This window comes from Chiloscyllium punctatum, chromosome 5 (assembly GCF_047496795.1).
Source record: "Chiloscyllium punctatum isolate Juve2018m chromosome 5, sChiPun1.3, whole genome shotgun sequence".
NCBI classification, from domain to species: domain Eukaryota; kingdom Metazoa; phylum Chordata; class Chondrichthyes; order Orectolobiformes; family Hemiscylliidae; genus Chiloscyllium; species Chiloscyllium punctatum.
The window spans coordinates 22,753,844-22,770,806 of NC_092743.1; the positions used below are offsets into that span (position 1 = coordinate 22,753,844).

At 39.4% G+C, this 16,963-nt stretch overlaps 1 protein-coding gene across 9 annotated transcripts in view; it reads right to left on the reverse strand.

Annotated features, from left to right (window-relative positions):
* LOC140476946 (protein tyrosine phosphatase type IVA 3-like) overlaps positions 1-16,752 on the reverse strand; it is a 158,499-nt gene extending 141,747 nt beyond the window's left edge. For 3 of the 9 annotated variants that reach the window (XM_072569949.1, XM_072569943.1, XM_072569947.1), the window contains exons 1-2: positions 16,584-16,727; positions 7,601-7,769 (exon numbers count right to left, since the gene is read on the reverse strand). The gene's annotated coding sequence lies outside the window, so the exon portion shown is untranslated. Of the gene's footprint in view, positions 1-7,600; positions 7,770-16,583 lie in introns of all 9 variants that reach the window. The other 6 variants (XM_072569940.1, XM_072569942.1, XM_072569941.1 and 3 more) reach the window with 4 other exon arrangements.
* Positions 16,753-16,963: the final 211 nt, after the last annotated feature.

Here is a 16,963-nt window from a genome sequence, read left to right on the forward strand (position 1 = left end):
GCCTCTCCATTTAAACGGACACTCCAGTCCCAGCAACATCCCTGTAAAGCTTTTCTTCATCCTCATGTCTAACCATAATCTTTCCTATAGAAGGGTGACCAGAATTGTACATAATATTCCAAAAGTGGTCTCACCAATGTCCTGACAGCCACAACATGACATCCCAAGTCCGATACTCCTTGTTCTTACCTATGAAGACAAGTGTGTCAAATGCCCACTTCAGAGGGCAGTTTATAGTCAATTGCTGTAGGTCTGGATTTACATGCAAGTCAGACCAAGGTAATAACAGTTTTTTTTTACAAAACACAAGAGTGGTTGCATGACCACCAGATTTAATTCCAGAGCCTGCGCATTCAGCTGCATGTGGACCAAGCTGTTAGGCTAAATCACTTGGGATAAAAAATCTGGCTGAACAAAAGCAATATTACTAACCATTTAATCTAACCATTTCAAACAATGGACCAGAAATAAGGGCTCTTCAGCTTTCTGTGACTTTATTTGGTAACTGGCCAAATGTTCTATAATCAGCAAGTTAATCCTCTATATTTAAGCACACCGCTTATCCAAGGTCAGTCAGGCTAGAAAGCCAATGTATGCTAATGGGGAGAACTCAGTCTCTTTTTATGACCATTCCACAAGGGAGTACCTTTCTTCTCTGCTGGCCACCTCTATTTTCCAGCAACAGTTTTCTAGTTGTTCTTATTATTTCAGGCTGCTTTAGCAGCAATAATACTGAAATATTAATAAATATGTCCTCAAGACAATTCAAATAAATTCTTTTAAAAGTCATCAGTTGACTTGAAGGCAAAGTGTGCCCATCATGGTCCAATGGTTGTCACTCTTGCCTACTGTCAGTGTACACTTTTATGTGGGAGAAATCGAGGACTACAGATGCTGGAGATCAGAGTCAAGAGTGTAGTACTGGAAAAGCAAGCAGGTCAAGCAGCATCTGAGGAGCTGGAGAATCGACGTTTCGGGCAATCCTGATGAAGGGAGAATGTCTGAAACGACGATTCTTCATCTCTTCTGACACTGCCTGACCCACTGTGCTTTTCCAGCACTACACTCTCAACTCTGATCGCCAGCATCTGCAGTCCTCACCTTTCTCCCACATAAAAGTATACACAGTTGGAGGTGAGTGGAGGCATGCAACTGCCCCCTCAAGCTGCTAAAAGGTTCCATAATATGACTTAAGAGAAGGAGGACAGGGAGTTAGCTCTGTATGGTCAAACTGTGTACACCTTTATAAACATCACTAAAAAAGGTTACGTGGGCATTATCTCAATACTGTTGAAAGAGTCTTGCTGTTTCCAACATTAAAATTTGACAACTCTTCAAATATATATCATTAGCTGTAAAGCACCTTGGAACACCAATTCCTGAAGAAGGGCTTACGCCCGAAACGTCGATTCTCCTGTTCCTTTGATGCTGCCTGACCTGCTGCGCTTTTCCAGCAACACATTAAGCTCTGATCTCCAGCATCTGCAGTCCTCACTTTCTCCTACTTACACCCCGTCATAGCAAACTACACTACGTAAGTATAAGTTATCCTTTCCTCAAATTAAAAACATAGAATCCTAGAATGATTTCCAGAAGGAGACCATTCAGCTCAACTTGTTCATTTTGGTTTCTTGCAAAAAAAAAAGTCAACTAATCCCAATCTACCTCTTTTATTGCTGTAGTCCTGAATATTTTCTTTCAATCTGCTGAATACTAATCCTTATAAATGGAACCATTTAATTTATTTGATGTATTTCTCTTTTAGAAATAGGGTTAGTATGATGATTAAGGAGATGTTCACTCCCTAAGGCCTTGTCAGTGCTTCACAATAGCAGCTTGTCAGACTCATTCTGTGTAATACAAAATCTGGACATTACACTTTGTACAACTATTTCAGCATCACAGAAAAGTTTTTTTTTCACTTCAAGCCACAGGCATAGACCCAATCTTCAGGTTGCATGCAATGCATTAGGCAACAAAATGTAAACATTTATGGAATTGTAAATAATCTGAAACAATACATCTGTCAGTGCTGATGTGAAAGCCAAAACTTGTTGGGTAAGACCATATAGCAAGAAAAGGAGCTGAATCAGTTTATTTGGCTTTCACTGATGTAAATGTCATATTATCTAAACCAGCAGATTTGCACATCAGGAAGTTGTTACAAAGAAATGCCTGAATGTTAAGTCTCTTAATGTTCAGTCGTATACCTCAACTTTCTTTCACCAGAAATGTCACACTATTAAAACTCTCATGCCATTAAAATGTTTGGAATTCCCTTTCTTGACAAGGGAGTATCAAGCCAAGGAAACCAATTTATAACCATAAAGTGCTAGGCCTGGTTAAATTAAGCCGTGACGTGGAGGTGCTGGTGTTGGACTGGGGATGGATAAATTTAAAAATCACGCAAGGCCAGGTTATACCCCAACGTGTTTATTTGGAAGTACTAGCTTTCAGAGCGCTGCTCCTTTATCAGGTAACTCAGTTACTTCAGGTTCATTATTACCTGATGAAGGTGCAGCACTCTGAAAGCTAATACTTCCAAATAAACCTGTTGGAATATAACTTGGCTGAATGAAGAAAGCAAGGAAGGGTCAAATTAATATGGCCAAACTTGTGTAAAGAACTGCATGAAAACAAGCAAATCTGTTAAAAACAATAGAGGAAAATGCAAAGGTAATGCTTAACGCATTATCCACAAGACAGCTCTTTTTAGAAACCTTAATTATTGAATCTTCCTGATCTGAGAGAAGGCTGCATTGTTGGAAGGTACCAATAATTCCAAGCTCACTGGGATATGTAAAGGGTCAATATACTAATAGCTACCTCACTAATTTCTTGTAAATGGGCATTTCCAAGCTCTAATAAAAAAGGTCTGTTCATCTTGGACACAGCTTTTACCATATTTGTTTCCTTAAAACTGCACTCTGGCTTCTTTGTAAACACAAACTGTTCTTGTTTGGTACTTCTTTTCCATGAATACAAGAGGTTAAACAAGATAGATAAATAAGCATAAGACTACATATTTAAAATGTTCCTTTCATCTTTGACTGCACTAAAGCGATCTAATTCTTGTTGAAAAAGCAATCTAAAATCCAGTCAATGGAATTTTTGACATTTTGCTAAAGATTAGATATGGTGCATGTAGACACCAACATGCATGCAGCAAAGCATAAACATGTATCAAAATCATATGGTTCCAAACCACAACAGGAAAAGTTCTGTGCCAACGTAGGTTATACTTTGCGAGGAATGACATTACAGTGCCGATTTACAAATCATATCAATCGGAAAGAAATGTGCATTATACTAAACTGAGTGAAGTCTGTTGTCTCTGGAGAGTCTGAGAATAATTAAAGAGGCAGTTATTCTGGGTGCTTCTAGAGATAGTACAGTACCCAATGAAATGTAAATATTACCACTAGACACTAAGGTAGCTGAATGTCTTAGCTTAAAATCTATAAACCAGTACATTAGTTTGGACTTGTCAATTTTGAATACAAGAATTAAGACCATATGGACATTCATATTCCAGTTACTTAGATTACAACAGTAGCTTCCACAACATTTGAATCTTGAGGCACAACTGGTAAATGACTTACATAAACACACCAGTACATTGGTAAATACTTACTCAGCTTAGTTCAGTTATAGGTAACAAGCCATCTTTTGGAAGAGAGAATGTAAACTGCTGGTTTGAGTTCTCAAGCTTATCTGGATAAAGTTAACAAAACAAAGCTCTGAAATATGAATGCTGTTTTCTCACCAGATGCTGTAAGACCTGCTGCACTTCACCAGCAATTTCTGTTTTTGAATAAAGTTAATGGTCTGCTCTTTTCCAATACTTTTCTTTACAACCATATTACTTTCAAAATGAAGCAATGTAACAAAGTTGTGGACTAAGAAGGGATAAATGTAGCTGGTATTCTCACTAATTATATAAATTTATTCAGGAACTCATTCGATATTGAACTTAAAGAAAACATAAAGACAGTGAGGGGCATTGCCTAACATTCATTCAAAATAAATAAAAATCACTGGTCCAGGTTTACTGCAATAAAAATTAAAACTGGAATTTAAACTGATAAAACACAATTGTTATAATAGATCAAAGTTAATGTTTAGCTTGAACAAATAATAAAATTATTGAAGATGTCGACTAACTTTCCTTGTAACGCTGGAGAGGTAGCACCCAAAACCTGTCTGAAGACATTTTTAAATTCATTCAAATGATTTTTAAAAAGTCCTGCTGACCATGCTAGTATTCATTGTCCACCTCTAACTGTTGCTAAGGCTGTGCTGAGCTGTCTCCTTGAAATATTGAAGCTCATGTGGGGTAGCTTCACCCAGAGTGCCATTATGGAAAGAATTTAGGATTTTGACCCAGTGGCAATGAAGGAACAGCAACATAACTCCAAATCAAGGTGGCACATGGCCTGCAAGGAATTTATAGGCTGTGACGTCCCCATCCATCAATCGACTTTTCCTTCTAGATGGTAGACGAGATGGGCTTGGAGGGTGTCTTAGTGAGTTGCAGCATCTTTTAGATGGCACATGCTTCAGTGGTAAAGAGTGCGAATACTGAAGGAGTTACATTGGGTGATAATCAAACCTCCTGCTTTCTCCTGGAACGTACTGATTTTCTTTAATGCTGTTGGGAGGCAAGTGGACAGTATTCCATCACACTCCTACCTTATGCCTTTTAGACAGTGGATAGGGTTCAAAGGAGACAAGAAGTTATTCACTACAAGAGTTGCCAATCTTTGATCTCTCCAGTAGCCACAGTATTTATAGGTATTTTAATCAACCTGTTTGGACATGTTATGACATAGGTCTGAAGAATTCAGTACCTGGTCAAAGATAATACCCAGGCTGTTGATAGTGGGGAAATGCAGTGATGGCAATGTCATCGGCAAAGGCTGAATGCTCTCTCATTCTAGATGATGATTGCCTGACACTTGGGTCATGCAAACATTACCTTACACATCAGCTAAATCAGATTGCTGCCCTAGTGCTCAATTCTACCTGAGTCATTGTGCATGGTGCTGAATGTTTTGCATTCATTAGGGAACATTCTTACCCAACCTTCCCTCCAAGCTACATGAAAGTGCAATCACTTCAAGGTTTCATGCACACTGATTGATGTTGTCATGGGTTTGGAGCCTATGCAGTCAGTCAGTCATATAAAAAAAAGGGAAGCCCCCACCTGACCTTATGATGAAGCAACTGAAGCTAATTGGGCCTAGGACACTATCTCCTACAGAAATGATCTACAGCTGAGATGACTGGCCTCCATTAAGCATAAACCTTTTCTTTGAGCTAGGTCATGACTCCAACCAGTGGGGAATTTTCTCACTGACTCCAGTTTTACTTTTAACTCCATTTTATAGATTTGCTCTCAACTGGAGCTAAATTCATAAAGGCGGGACTAGAGTGTTGGTCTGTCCTGATTATTGTCCTAACATTAAATTCAAATTGGTACCTTGACAGAGTGAGAGGTAAACTCCACTTCTGTATTTAGCATCATTATAGGAACCTCTATGTGAGCATAAATAAGCACATAACAAATAGGTAGAAAATAATTCTATGATACCAAACTACACTATTTGAATAACAATATCAAGCATTTTAATGAATTAAAAATAATGCCATAAGATGCAAGTGTAGAAAGTAGGTCCATCAGCTTATCAAGGTAGCTGGACTTTTGCCCGAAACGTCGATTTTCCTGCTTCTTGGATATTGCCTGACCTGCTGTGCTTTTCCAGCACCACTAATCTCAATTATCAGCTTATCAAGTCTGCTTTGTTATTCAATGAGATCATGAGCGCTCTGGTAACAACTCTACTGTTCTGCCTTTTCTCTATACCTTTTGATTCCCATACCAATTAAACATCTCTCAGCTTTAAATATACTTCAATGACCTTGTCTCAACAGCATTTGGTGGTACAGAATTCCAGTGACTCACTAGCCTCAATTTAGAGAAATCCACCCCTATTGCTGTTTTAAATGTACAATCCCTTATTGTGAGATGATGCTCTCTGGTCCCAAATTCTCCCACAAGGTAAAATGGCCTTTCTGTATCTATCCTGTCAAGTTCACAAAGACTCTTGTCTGCTTCAAGGTCACTCTCATTCTTCTAAATGCCATTGAGTTTAGGCCCAATCTACTCAACCTCTCTTCATAAGTCAGTCCCCCTATATGTGTGTTATCAGCCTCTTGAACCGCCTCCAATATCTTTCTTTAAAAAAGGCATCCAAAACTGTTCACAGTATTTCAGTTATGTCTGACCAGTGCCATAGCAGAGCCTTCTACTTATGTACGCCATTCCATTTGAAATAAAAGGCAACATTCCAATTCCCTTCTCTACTCCCTGCTGAAATTCGAGGCTAAAATTTTGTGATTTATGCAAGAGGACTCCAAAATCCATCTATTCTATAGCTTTCTGCAATCCTTCTCCATTTAAATAATATTCAGATCCTCTATGCTCCCTGTCAAAATGCATAACCTCACATTTTCCCACATTATATTTCACTTGCCAAGTTTGTGGCCTCTTAGTAATCCCGTCTGCAGACCTGGTGTCATCCTCACCGCTTACTTTCCTACCTGTTTTGGTGTCATCTGCAAGCTCAGCTATAGTACACTTTCCTTAAAAAAGGTATTAACATACATTAAATAGTTGTGGCCCCACACTGATCTCTCTCGAACTTCACTAGTTAAAAGGTTGTTATCCTGAAAATGCCCTTATCCCAACTCCATCTTCTACTGGTTAGCCAGCCATCTCTCCATGCTAATATACTTCCTTCAACACCTTGGGTTCTTGTTAAGGAGTCAAATGTGTGGTACCTTATCAAATGGCTTCTGAAAATTTAAATATTACATCCTTTATTTATCCTGCTTACTCTAACATTTTTCAGGCATGATTTCTCCTCAACAAGTTATGCCAACTTTGCTTGAGTACACAATGTATTTTTAAATGCTCTATTATATCCTTTATAACAGACCAACATTTTTCCAGTAACAGACAAAGCTAACTGACCTAATTGACTTATAATTAGGTTTTTTTTGTCTCTTTCCTTTTTTGAAAGGAGGATTTTATACTGGCACTTTTCCAATCATTTGGGACTTATCTAATGCTAAGGATTTCTGGAAGATTAATACCCGTGTATTCCACTATTCTGTTGCTACTTCCTTTAATACCATAGGATGCATCGCATCAAGACCATGGAACTTATCAGTGTTTAGTCCCCGCTGCTTTCTTTCAGACCTCTTCCTCTGGTGACAGTTACTGTACTAATTTTCTCTTCTCCTTTTGCCCACTGATTTAGTCATTTTAAAATACCATTATTAGCATTTTCTACTGTCAAACAGATCCAAAGTACAGTACTTATTCAACTCCACCATTTCCTGATTCCCCATTATTATTCCACAGCCTCACTGCCCAAAAGCCTTAATTTGATTCAATTTGTTGTCACATATAATCATGCAGTTACAGTAGTACAGTGAAAATGTACTTGCCAGCACCATCTTAAAAATAAAAAAACCAAAAGCATAAAATATAAAAGCATAAAAATTGTGATAAAGAAACAGTGTTCAACTTTACAGGTCTTCTTGTTAAGTGCTTTGTCCTGGACATGGACCTGGTGCCCAGAATAGAGTCCCTTTTACCACACCACTGCCGCTCGAATGAAAGTCGTTACACTTCGGTGCCATCGCCGCTCTACTGATGCCATCACCATTATGAAGCCTCATTGGACCTCGCCAATGCAGAACTAAAGTTGAACATCAGAGAGCAGATTAGGAGGGGGAAGTTCAGTTTTTAATCAAAGATTCATGTTTAAATGTAACAAATGCTAGAGGGTACGCATTCAAGTCAGGCAAGCATGGACCTAGGTTAGATATCAAGAAAACAGTATGGTGGCTCAGTGGTTAGCACTTCTGCCTCACAGCATCAGGGAACCGGATTTGATTCTAGCGTCGGGCAACTGTCTGTGTGGAGTTTGCATATTCTCCAAGTGTCTGCGCCAGTTTACTCTGGTTTACACCCACAATCTAAAGGTGTGCAGGTTAGGTGAATTGGCCATGCTAAATTGCCCATAGTGTTTAGTAATGTGCAGGTTAGGTGCATGTGTCAGGATAAATATAATTGCGTAGAGGAATGCATCTGGGTGGGTTACTCTTCAGAGGGCCAGTGTGGCCTTGATGGGCTAAAAGGCCTGTTTCCACACTGTATGGATTCTATGAAAACCTCTTCATTAACAGTCAACCATTTGTGACAAGTTATTTTTTCACCTGGTCTGTGCGAGCACTCTCATATTCAGCCCTATAGACATGGAAGAACTATTTTTACTGTGACTTGAGCATCTTTGCCCATGTAACTTCTTTCACCCCAATGGCAGACACACTCAGCTCACCCTTTTTTGGTTCAAGTGCTCGAAATTCCAAGATCAGCTTCAGCAAAGAACATACTTTGCAGCGCTAGAATACACTATAGTTATACATTATTACATCAGTGTCTCATTTCTGTAGTCATATACACAGCAGCATTTACTTAAGAACAAACTGTGCCAGTCCTATTGTGCTTTAAACCAATTCAATTGTAGCTGAATTCCAACTAACTTAGTTTACTGACTTCCTGACCCTTGAAACTATTTTAGCAATATCAATTTCATATCATCATCCAACACCATTTATCTTTCGTCAGTTATATTACGTGATATTCCCACGATCCTAACTTAATCGGAACGAATGGCCCTTAAAAAGGAGGAAAACTGCATAATGCCACAACATTCCACAAGGTAAAAAGTAATTTTTAAAAAAAGAAAATGTTCAACTAATGAATTAATCAATTCAATCCAACACGGAAAGGTTCTGATCTGGCATATACAGTTCCATACAGCAAATATATTTGCTTGTACCAATGTTAGCTTGCCAGCTGTGTTCTTATTGCTCCTCTGGCAGTTATTAAAACGTTGAACTATCTGCCCACATTTCTCTTTTCCATATCTTTTGTACTGTGTTAGACACCTCTCTTTGTCAAAGCCAAGTGCAATTCAATCACAAAGCTTAAGAATGTGCAGCATTGCACTATTATTTTGCAATGGTTAATTGCACAGCGCGAAGTTGCCCAGTTGAAAAGAAGAACATTGATAAATTAAATGAAGTCAGTCTTAAGGAACTATATTATAATTCACTTCTACATCCCATCCACTGATTTTTTTCTCATTTGATGATTAGAAATAACTTGCATTTAAAAATTTCACAACTTCAGAAATTCTCAAAGTGCTTACTGCCATTGAATTATTCTTGAGGAATAAATCATTGTTGCTATGTGGACAAACTTAGCAGACAATTTTCACATTGCAAGTCCAACAGCAAGATGAATGACCAACTAATCGGTTTAATATTGCTGTCACGTGTAGAACATCCTTAGACTTCTTTATCATCAAGAGCAAGATCATCTCTTGCCCTTATAAAGCCAAAGCTCCACCTTGCACTAATCCCACATCTTTATTCTCTCTCATCAATTTGGTATCTATTATTTTCATAGTTCCGAGCTAGAATTGCTATAGTTAGATTTTCACACTTAACAGAATTGGAAAAATATTACTTGCACTCATTCTCAACTTCTCTAATCATGGTCAACTGTGCTATTCCCATCTGACAACCTCCTGTCCTGTCAAGTTTAGTTAGGCCATTCTTGGTTCCACTCCTACTGCTAGATGATTTCAAGCAATATCTTCACTTCCAGCCCTAAGCTCCATTTGGAGTGCCTCCTTTTGTCCCTTTAGTTGTGCCAACAAATATCTATATTCTAAATCGTAGAGTCCCCCTGCCTTCATTTCTCCACTTCTCAATCTCCTTCTGGCAATTTTATGACTATTCTTAAAAACATCTCTTTGACCAAATCTTTAGATCATGCTTCCTGATAACTTCTTTGACTCAGCGGATCTATCCCAGTGAAGAATCATCAATCGTTGTGTCTTGTAAGTTCAAGTCTGCTTTACATAGACTAAACCACATGAAGATGAGGATCAAAACTAGGGAAATGACACAGGTGGGAGATTCAGGAATTCAATCAAGGACAAGGTCAAAACTTGAAACCAAGAGTGCACTTGAGCATTTTACTGTAGTTTCTTTGTGTTATTAACTTGCAGGATGTGGATCCCTAATTGACCAGAAGGTAGTTAAGCATGAACCATATTGTTGTGGATTTGGAGTCACAAGTCGAGCAGTCCCGATAAGAATGGCAGGCAGTTTCCTTCCCTAAAAGGATATTAGTGAACCAACTTTTAAAACTAAGAACAGTCTCAGTTACCATTAGACTCTTTATCAAATTCAAATTCTATCATTTGCCATTGAGAGATTTGAATCCAGATCCCCAGAATATTACATAGGTCTACTTGTATTGCAATACCACCACCAGGTCATCACCATCCTCTTCCATTTATCTACAACATTAATGTAAATAGTTTAAAATCAAACTTCTAAAATGACATAACAGCAGGATTATACAAGTTTTTTAAAACTATTTACATTAATGACTTCATCAAGGGAGCACAGGAACTGTTATGGTGTAGTGACAATGTACCTAACTTCGAGCTAGGAGGCCCAAGTTCAAATCTCATCCGCTCCAAAGGTACTAACAATATCGCTAAACAGGTAAATTTGAAAATATCTAGATGAGGGAATGAAATCTAAGCAACTAAACGTGCAGATGACAAAGATAGTCTGGAAAAAATCATAAAAACAGAAAGTGTTCAGAGAGAAATTCAGCAGGCCTAACAGCGTCTGAGGAAGAAGTTAGTTACTATTTCAAGTCTATAAATTCCTGAAATCATATTTGACTCAAAACATTAACATTTTCTTCCTCTATTGTCTCTCCTAGGTGCTGCCAGATCTGCTGAGTTTCTTCAGCAGTTTGTTTTTTTATTTGAAACAATATCTGTTTTACTTAGGTTGTAAAAGTATGTTGCAGAATGATTACGAGGAGGTTGCAGGCCCAAAACGATAGGTGGGCGAGTGGGCAAAAATTTATGGAAAACATTTTATTATTATGCGAAAGTGAAGACAAAGTTTGTGGAATTCCTTGGCAGAGAGGGATGTAAATGTTCCTGTGCATGAGTCACAAAAAAATTTACCATATATTCTCAAGTAAAAGTAGATTTTTTTTGGCCAAAAAATCTTGTATTTTGCATACATCGTGGGTAAACGTTGATCCTACAATATCACATTATAAACCTCTTACAAAAGAATATGCATGTTCCTTTTAACCCACTTAAATAAAATCACATTCATTCCGGTAACTCAACTCATCGCTCTTCGTTTACTATATTGAGTCTCCTATATGGAGTCCCCATTCATTCCTCCTCTTAGCCCACTTGGTTTACTATAACATGTTTTGATTCATCCATTCAGACTGGTACTAAGTCTATTGGTACTTATTGCACTTTATTCACTATACATCCAAAAGTTAATACCGTTGAAAAGATAATCATTTTAATTGCACCATTATATCTGAATAAAAGTGAGATATATTAGCCACAAATATCTTTAATTCTTTGACAAATTTGTTAATGCTGCTGATGGTTATAACATGAAAATAAACAGGAAGGAAACGGAAGACACTTACACATTCAGAATTTAAGTGTTTCACTAAGTATGCCATTATACCAGGCCATGATGGTATTGAACAGTGTGATTTTGCAGATTGCAATGAAGCTTTGACATGTTAAGTTTTTGTACTGGTATGTATAAATAAAATTTACTGGCAATAATTCATTCTTGTTTCTCTTGCTTTTATCCAATAATTAACTGTACCGTAATTCATTGTGTTTTTCTTCTTTACCCAGGATTAGTTAAGCAATCAAATCGACTTCTGCTAATAATATGGTATTTCAAACTGCAGTATGAATTTAAACTCTTCAAAACTACTGCCCGTGTAATAATCAACACTATAAATTGAACCTTTATTGTCTAAAAAAAATTTGACTTTCACACTAGTATATATGGTAGTAAGCAGATACAGCAAGTAGTCAGTAAAGGGTTCCATTAGCACTCTGAGGAGAGCAAGTTGACTTAAAAGCAATGATATTGTGCTTCAGTTATCGAGGGGATTGATGAGATAACATCTCAAATACTGCATTCAGTTTTGGTGTCCTTATTTAAGGAAGAATGTAAAACATGTTGGAGATAGTTTAAAGGAGGATTATTAGACTAGTGTAGGAGCAAATTCCAGCAGATGCTGGAATCTATACTGAAAATAACAAATGCTGGAAATCTAACTGTTCTTGAAAGCAAGCATTATTTCCACATCAGGGGAAAGTGAGAACTGCAGATGCTGGAGATCAGTGTCAAGAGCATGGTGGTGGAAAGCACAGTAGATCAGGCAGCATCCGAGAAGCAGGAGAATTGACGTTTTGGGTATAAGCCCTTCATCAGGAATGAGGCTTGTGGGCCAGTGAGGAGGAGAGATAAATTGGAGGACGGTGAGGAAGGTAGCTGGGAATGTGCTGGGTAGATGAAGGTGGGGGTGGAAGTGATAGGTTAGAAAGCAGGGTTGAGTGGATGGGTGGGAAGGAAGATGGACAGGTCGGACTAGTCAAGGGGGCAGTGTCAAGTTGGAGACTTGGGACTGGGATATGGGGGTGAAAATGAGGAAACTGGTGAAATCCACATTGAACCAGTGTGGTTGGCGGTCTTCCTGCAGACAGACATCGGAGGTTAGGGTTTAGTAATGGAGGAGACCCAGGACCTGCATATCCTTGGTGGCTCAGCCACAGGCAGTGGGATTGGTTGGTGCAGGCGTTCCAGAGATGTTCTCTCAAACCATCAGGGGTCCTGTCTCCCTGATCTGGGGAGGGGGTGTATGACCCCAGGGTTTGTACTTTGTTTGGTGGCAGAAGGTGGTGCTGGGGGTTGATGGGGGGACACTGATCTGACGAGTGTGTCACGGAGGGAATGGTCTCTCTGGAATGCAGATATGAGTAGGGATAGAAATATATTCCTCGTGGTAGGGTCTGTTTGCAAACGGCAGAAATGGCAGAGGATGATGCAATGTATGCGGAGGTTGTGGGATGGAAGTTGAGGACTGGGGGTTTTGTCCTTGTTGTGATTGGAGGAGTGAGCTTCATGGGTGGAGGGGCAGGAAGTGGAGGAAATGCAGGGCACTGTCGACCACATGGGAGGGGAAATTGCAGTCTTTGAAGGCGGCGACCATCTGGGATATTCTATGGTGGTAATAGTCCTCCTGGGAGCAGATGCAGCATAGGAATGGAGAATAAGAGATAGAATTTTTACGGTAGGTGGGGTGGGAGGAGGCGTAGTTTAAGTCACCATGGGGGTCAGTGGGTTTGTGGTAAATGTCAATGTTTAGTCGGTCACTGGAGATGGAAAAAGCCCAGCCTGTTCAATCTATCATAATACGAAAACAACAAATGCTGGAACTCACAGCAAGAGCAAGCTAACGTTGAGTCTAGATGACTCTTCAGAGCTCTGATGGACATTCATCTGGACTCAAAACGGTAGCTTGCTCTTTCTACATGGATGCTGTCTGACTCGTTGTGATCTTCAACATTTGTTGTTTTCTTTACTAGATTAAATTGGCTTATGATAGCTGGAACAGGCTGGGCTTTTTCATTTCCCCCAAACACAAGTTTAGAAGAGCGAGGAATGACTTGACCGAAGTACAGGCTTGAAAAAGTTGATGTGGAAATGATGCTTCCTTTTGAGGACAGTTAGATATAGACTGATTCCCTTGACTAACTACAGTCGAGAAGTTATGGGAATGGGGTGGTTGGTAGTTGCAGATAGTAGAGATTTCAGAACAGATGAACCATGATCTCAGTGAATGGCAGAGCCGGCACGATGAACTGAGTAGCCTACATATTTTTGTACACTGAGAAGAGGTATAGTTAGTAAGTTTGCAGATGACACCAAAATTGGGGGCATAGTGGACAGCAAAGGTTACCTCAAATTAAAACAGGATCTTGATCAGAGGAGCTAATGGGCTGAGAAGTGGCAGATGGAGTTTAAATTGGGAAAAACAAATCTTAGCAGGATTTATACACTTAATGGCAAGGTCTAGGGAGTGTTGCTGAACAAAGAGAACTTGGAGTGCAGGTTCATAGCTCCTTGAAAATGGAGTTGCTGGTAGATAGGATAGTGAAGGCAGCGTTTGGCATGCTTTCCTTTATTGGTCAGAATATTGAGTACAGGAGTCAGGAGGTCATATTGCAGCTGTACAGGAGGACATTGGTTAGGCAACTTTTGGAACATTGCATGCAATTCTGGTCTCCTTCCTATCAGAAAGATGTTGTGAAACTTGAAAGGGTTCAGAAAAGATTTACAAGGATGTTGCCAGGGTTGGAGGATTTGAGCTATTGGGACAGGTTGAATAGGCTGGGATTGTTTTCCTTGGAGCTTCAGAGGCTGAGGGGTGACCTTATAGAGGCTTATAAAAATCATGAGGGGCTTGGAGAGGATAAATAGACAAAGTCTTTTCCCTGAGGAGAGGGAGTCCAGAACTAGAGAGCATAGGTTTAGGGTGAGAGGGAAAAGATATAAAACAGACCTAAGGAGTAACATTTTCATGTAGCTGGTGGTATGTGAATGGAATGAGCTACCAGAGGAAGTGGTGGAGGCTGGTACAATTGCAATATTTAAAAGGCATCTGGATGGGTATATGAATAGGAAGGATTTGGAGGGATATGGGCCAGGTGCCAGCAGGTGCGACTAGATTGGGTTGGGATATCTGGTCAGCATAGACGAGTTGGACCAAAGGGTCTGTTTCCATGCTGTACATTTCTATGACTCTACAACATGTACATCGAAGTTGGAAAATCAGGGGTGTTTTTTATATAACAATGACCAGTTACAGTAAATGAAGCAAACTCAGCTCTAATATTGAATTCAACTATAAATACACCACTTTGTCCCTTCCAAAGAAATAAAAATTGGCACACACTTCTTCAGCTTAGAGGGTGAACAAGTGACCTTCTCCCAGGGCCGCTGCCAATTCCACTCTGTAACAAGTCAGTACGACAATCTACTGACCCATTCAAAATTGTGACAGAATATATTTGAAAATTTAAGATAACATTAAAACGCTTTGTAGACATTCAAACGATCTTCAAAACAGTCACTTCCAAAATTCTCATAGCCATGTCATTTCTAAACACTATTTCATTTATTTTCATTAAAAAAGACTATACATTCCAATTTTTAAGATTACCAATACTGAATATTTTAAAAGGAAAGTTTCTGCGGCATTTTCTTTACCAGATGAACAAAAATCCTAATCTCTAAATTAAGTAAATTAAAGATTCACATCATAAACATGCTTCAAATAATTTATAAAATCACAAACAAGCCATTTAAGAAAGAAAAAGTAGAAAGTCAGCTTTAAAAAAAAACAAAAGGAACTGCAGAGGTTGGAAATTAGAAACAAAAACAGAAATTGCTGGAAAAGCACTGCAGGTCTGGCAGCATTTGCAGATAGAAATCAGACTTAACCTTTCAGCTCCAGAAATTCTGATTTCTCTCCACAGATGCTGCGTGGCCTGCTGAGTTTTCTTTTCAGCCATTTCTGCTTTTGCTATGGAAAACCAGCTTGTTGCTTGTAAGGATACTTGTCCCTATTCCCAACTCTGAAAATGGTATGTCATGAAATAGGCAAACAAGAAAGCCAGAATTGCGTGTGAATTAAAACTATAATATTTCCTCCATTCCAGCCTCACCCTAAGTGCATCACAAAGATGTAAACAGGCTTCCCAATATTCAGGCAGGTGAATGCATTGCTGAAGACTGGAGTGTAACCAAATTTCCAAATCTTCAAAAAGCTTTTGTATGGCCACAAATCCTACTAGTAGTGGTAGGAGAGTTAAGTGACAGAACTGAACATAAAAAAAGCAGTGATGATTCAGAAATAAAATGTAGGAAAGAGGTGGAAGACATGCACTGCATTGAATCCTCTGACACAAATGATAAAGGGCTTTGGGACTCCTGAAAAGCACCAGAATCGAAATGCAGTTTTTCTTTTCACAGTGCAACCTCGTGAGAGTAGAGCCCTCTGTGTAATTTCCTTCAGAGAACATATGCAACATTATCGTAACCTTTCTTAAAACATTTAAAAACAAAACATACAACAGAATAGATTACAAAGCGGGTAGACACCTGCACAGTGTGCTCGGAGAAGGGAAGAGGCTCAGAATGGGGGGGGGGGGGGAACTCCCATTTGCTTCGAAGAGTTCAAAAGCACGAGAAAGAGACAGAGACACACACAAAGGAAAGGAGCAGCCACATACTCAAGATGGGATCTCGACAGGGAGGTGAAAGCACCGGCCTTCCTCGCTTGATAAAGTGGCCGCCAACACCACCGGCCGAAATAATAACACGAAAAATAATAATGTTTTTTTTTTGACCGGTTGAAACTTCGATTGAAAATAACAAAAGAAACCGAAAGGCTCTCCGGAGAAGCTGAAAAAGGGGAAGGTGGTGTGGAGGGAGGAGGGTGGGGAAGGGTACATTGGGTAGTGAATGTTAAGTTTCTCCAGCAGAGTCGGGATAACGAAGGGTTTGTTACTCACTGCGCGACGCCTATTCATTTAAAGCCGGGAGTAGTGCAGGACAGTGATGGCGGTGAGGAACACCTCCTGACATTCACTCACACTCTCTATCTGTGTGTGTGTGTGTCTGCCTCCTCCTAACCCAGGGCCGGCGTTACCATGTGTTCCAGCCGCCGTCGCTAGGGGACATCAGCGTCAGGTCATAGGTCAACCCCTAAGGTGTTGGGGCAGGGAGGCAAAATTAATCACAAAAGTAAATAACAAACAAAAAGTAACACGCCCATTCAGTTTAATCTTGAAACAATGCGCCTTTTTTAAAAAAAACACAAAATCGTTTTGATTTTGACTTGCCCTTCCCTTATTTGGGTCATGTTGCCCCTTGCGTCATTTCCGCTCTCTAT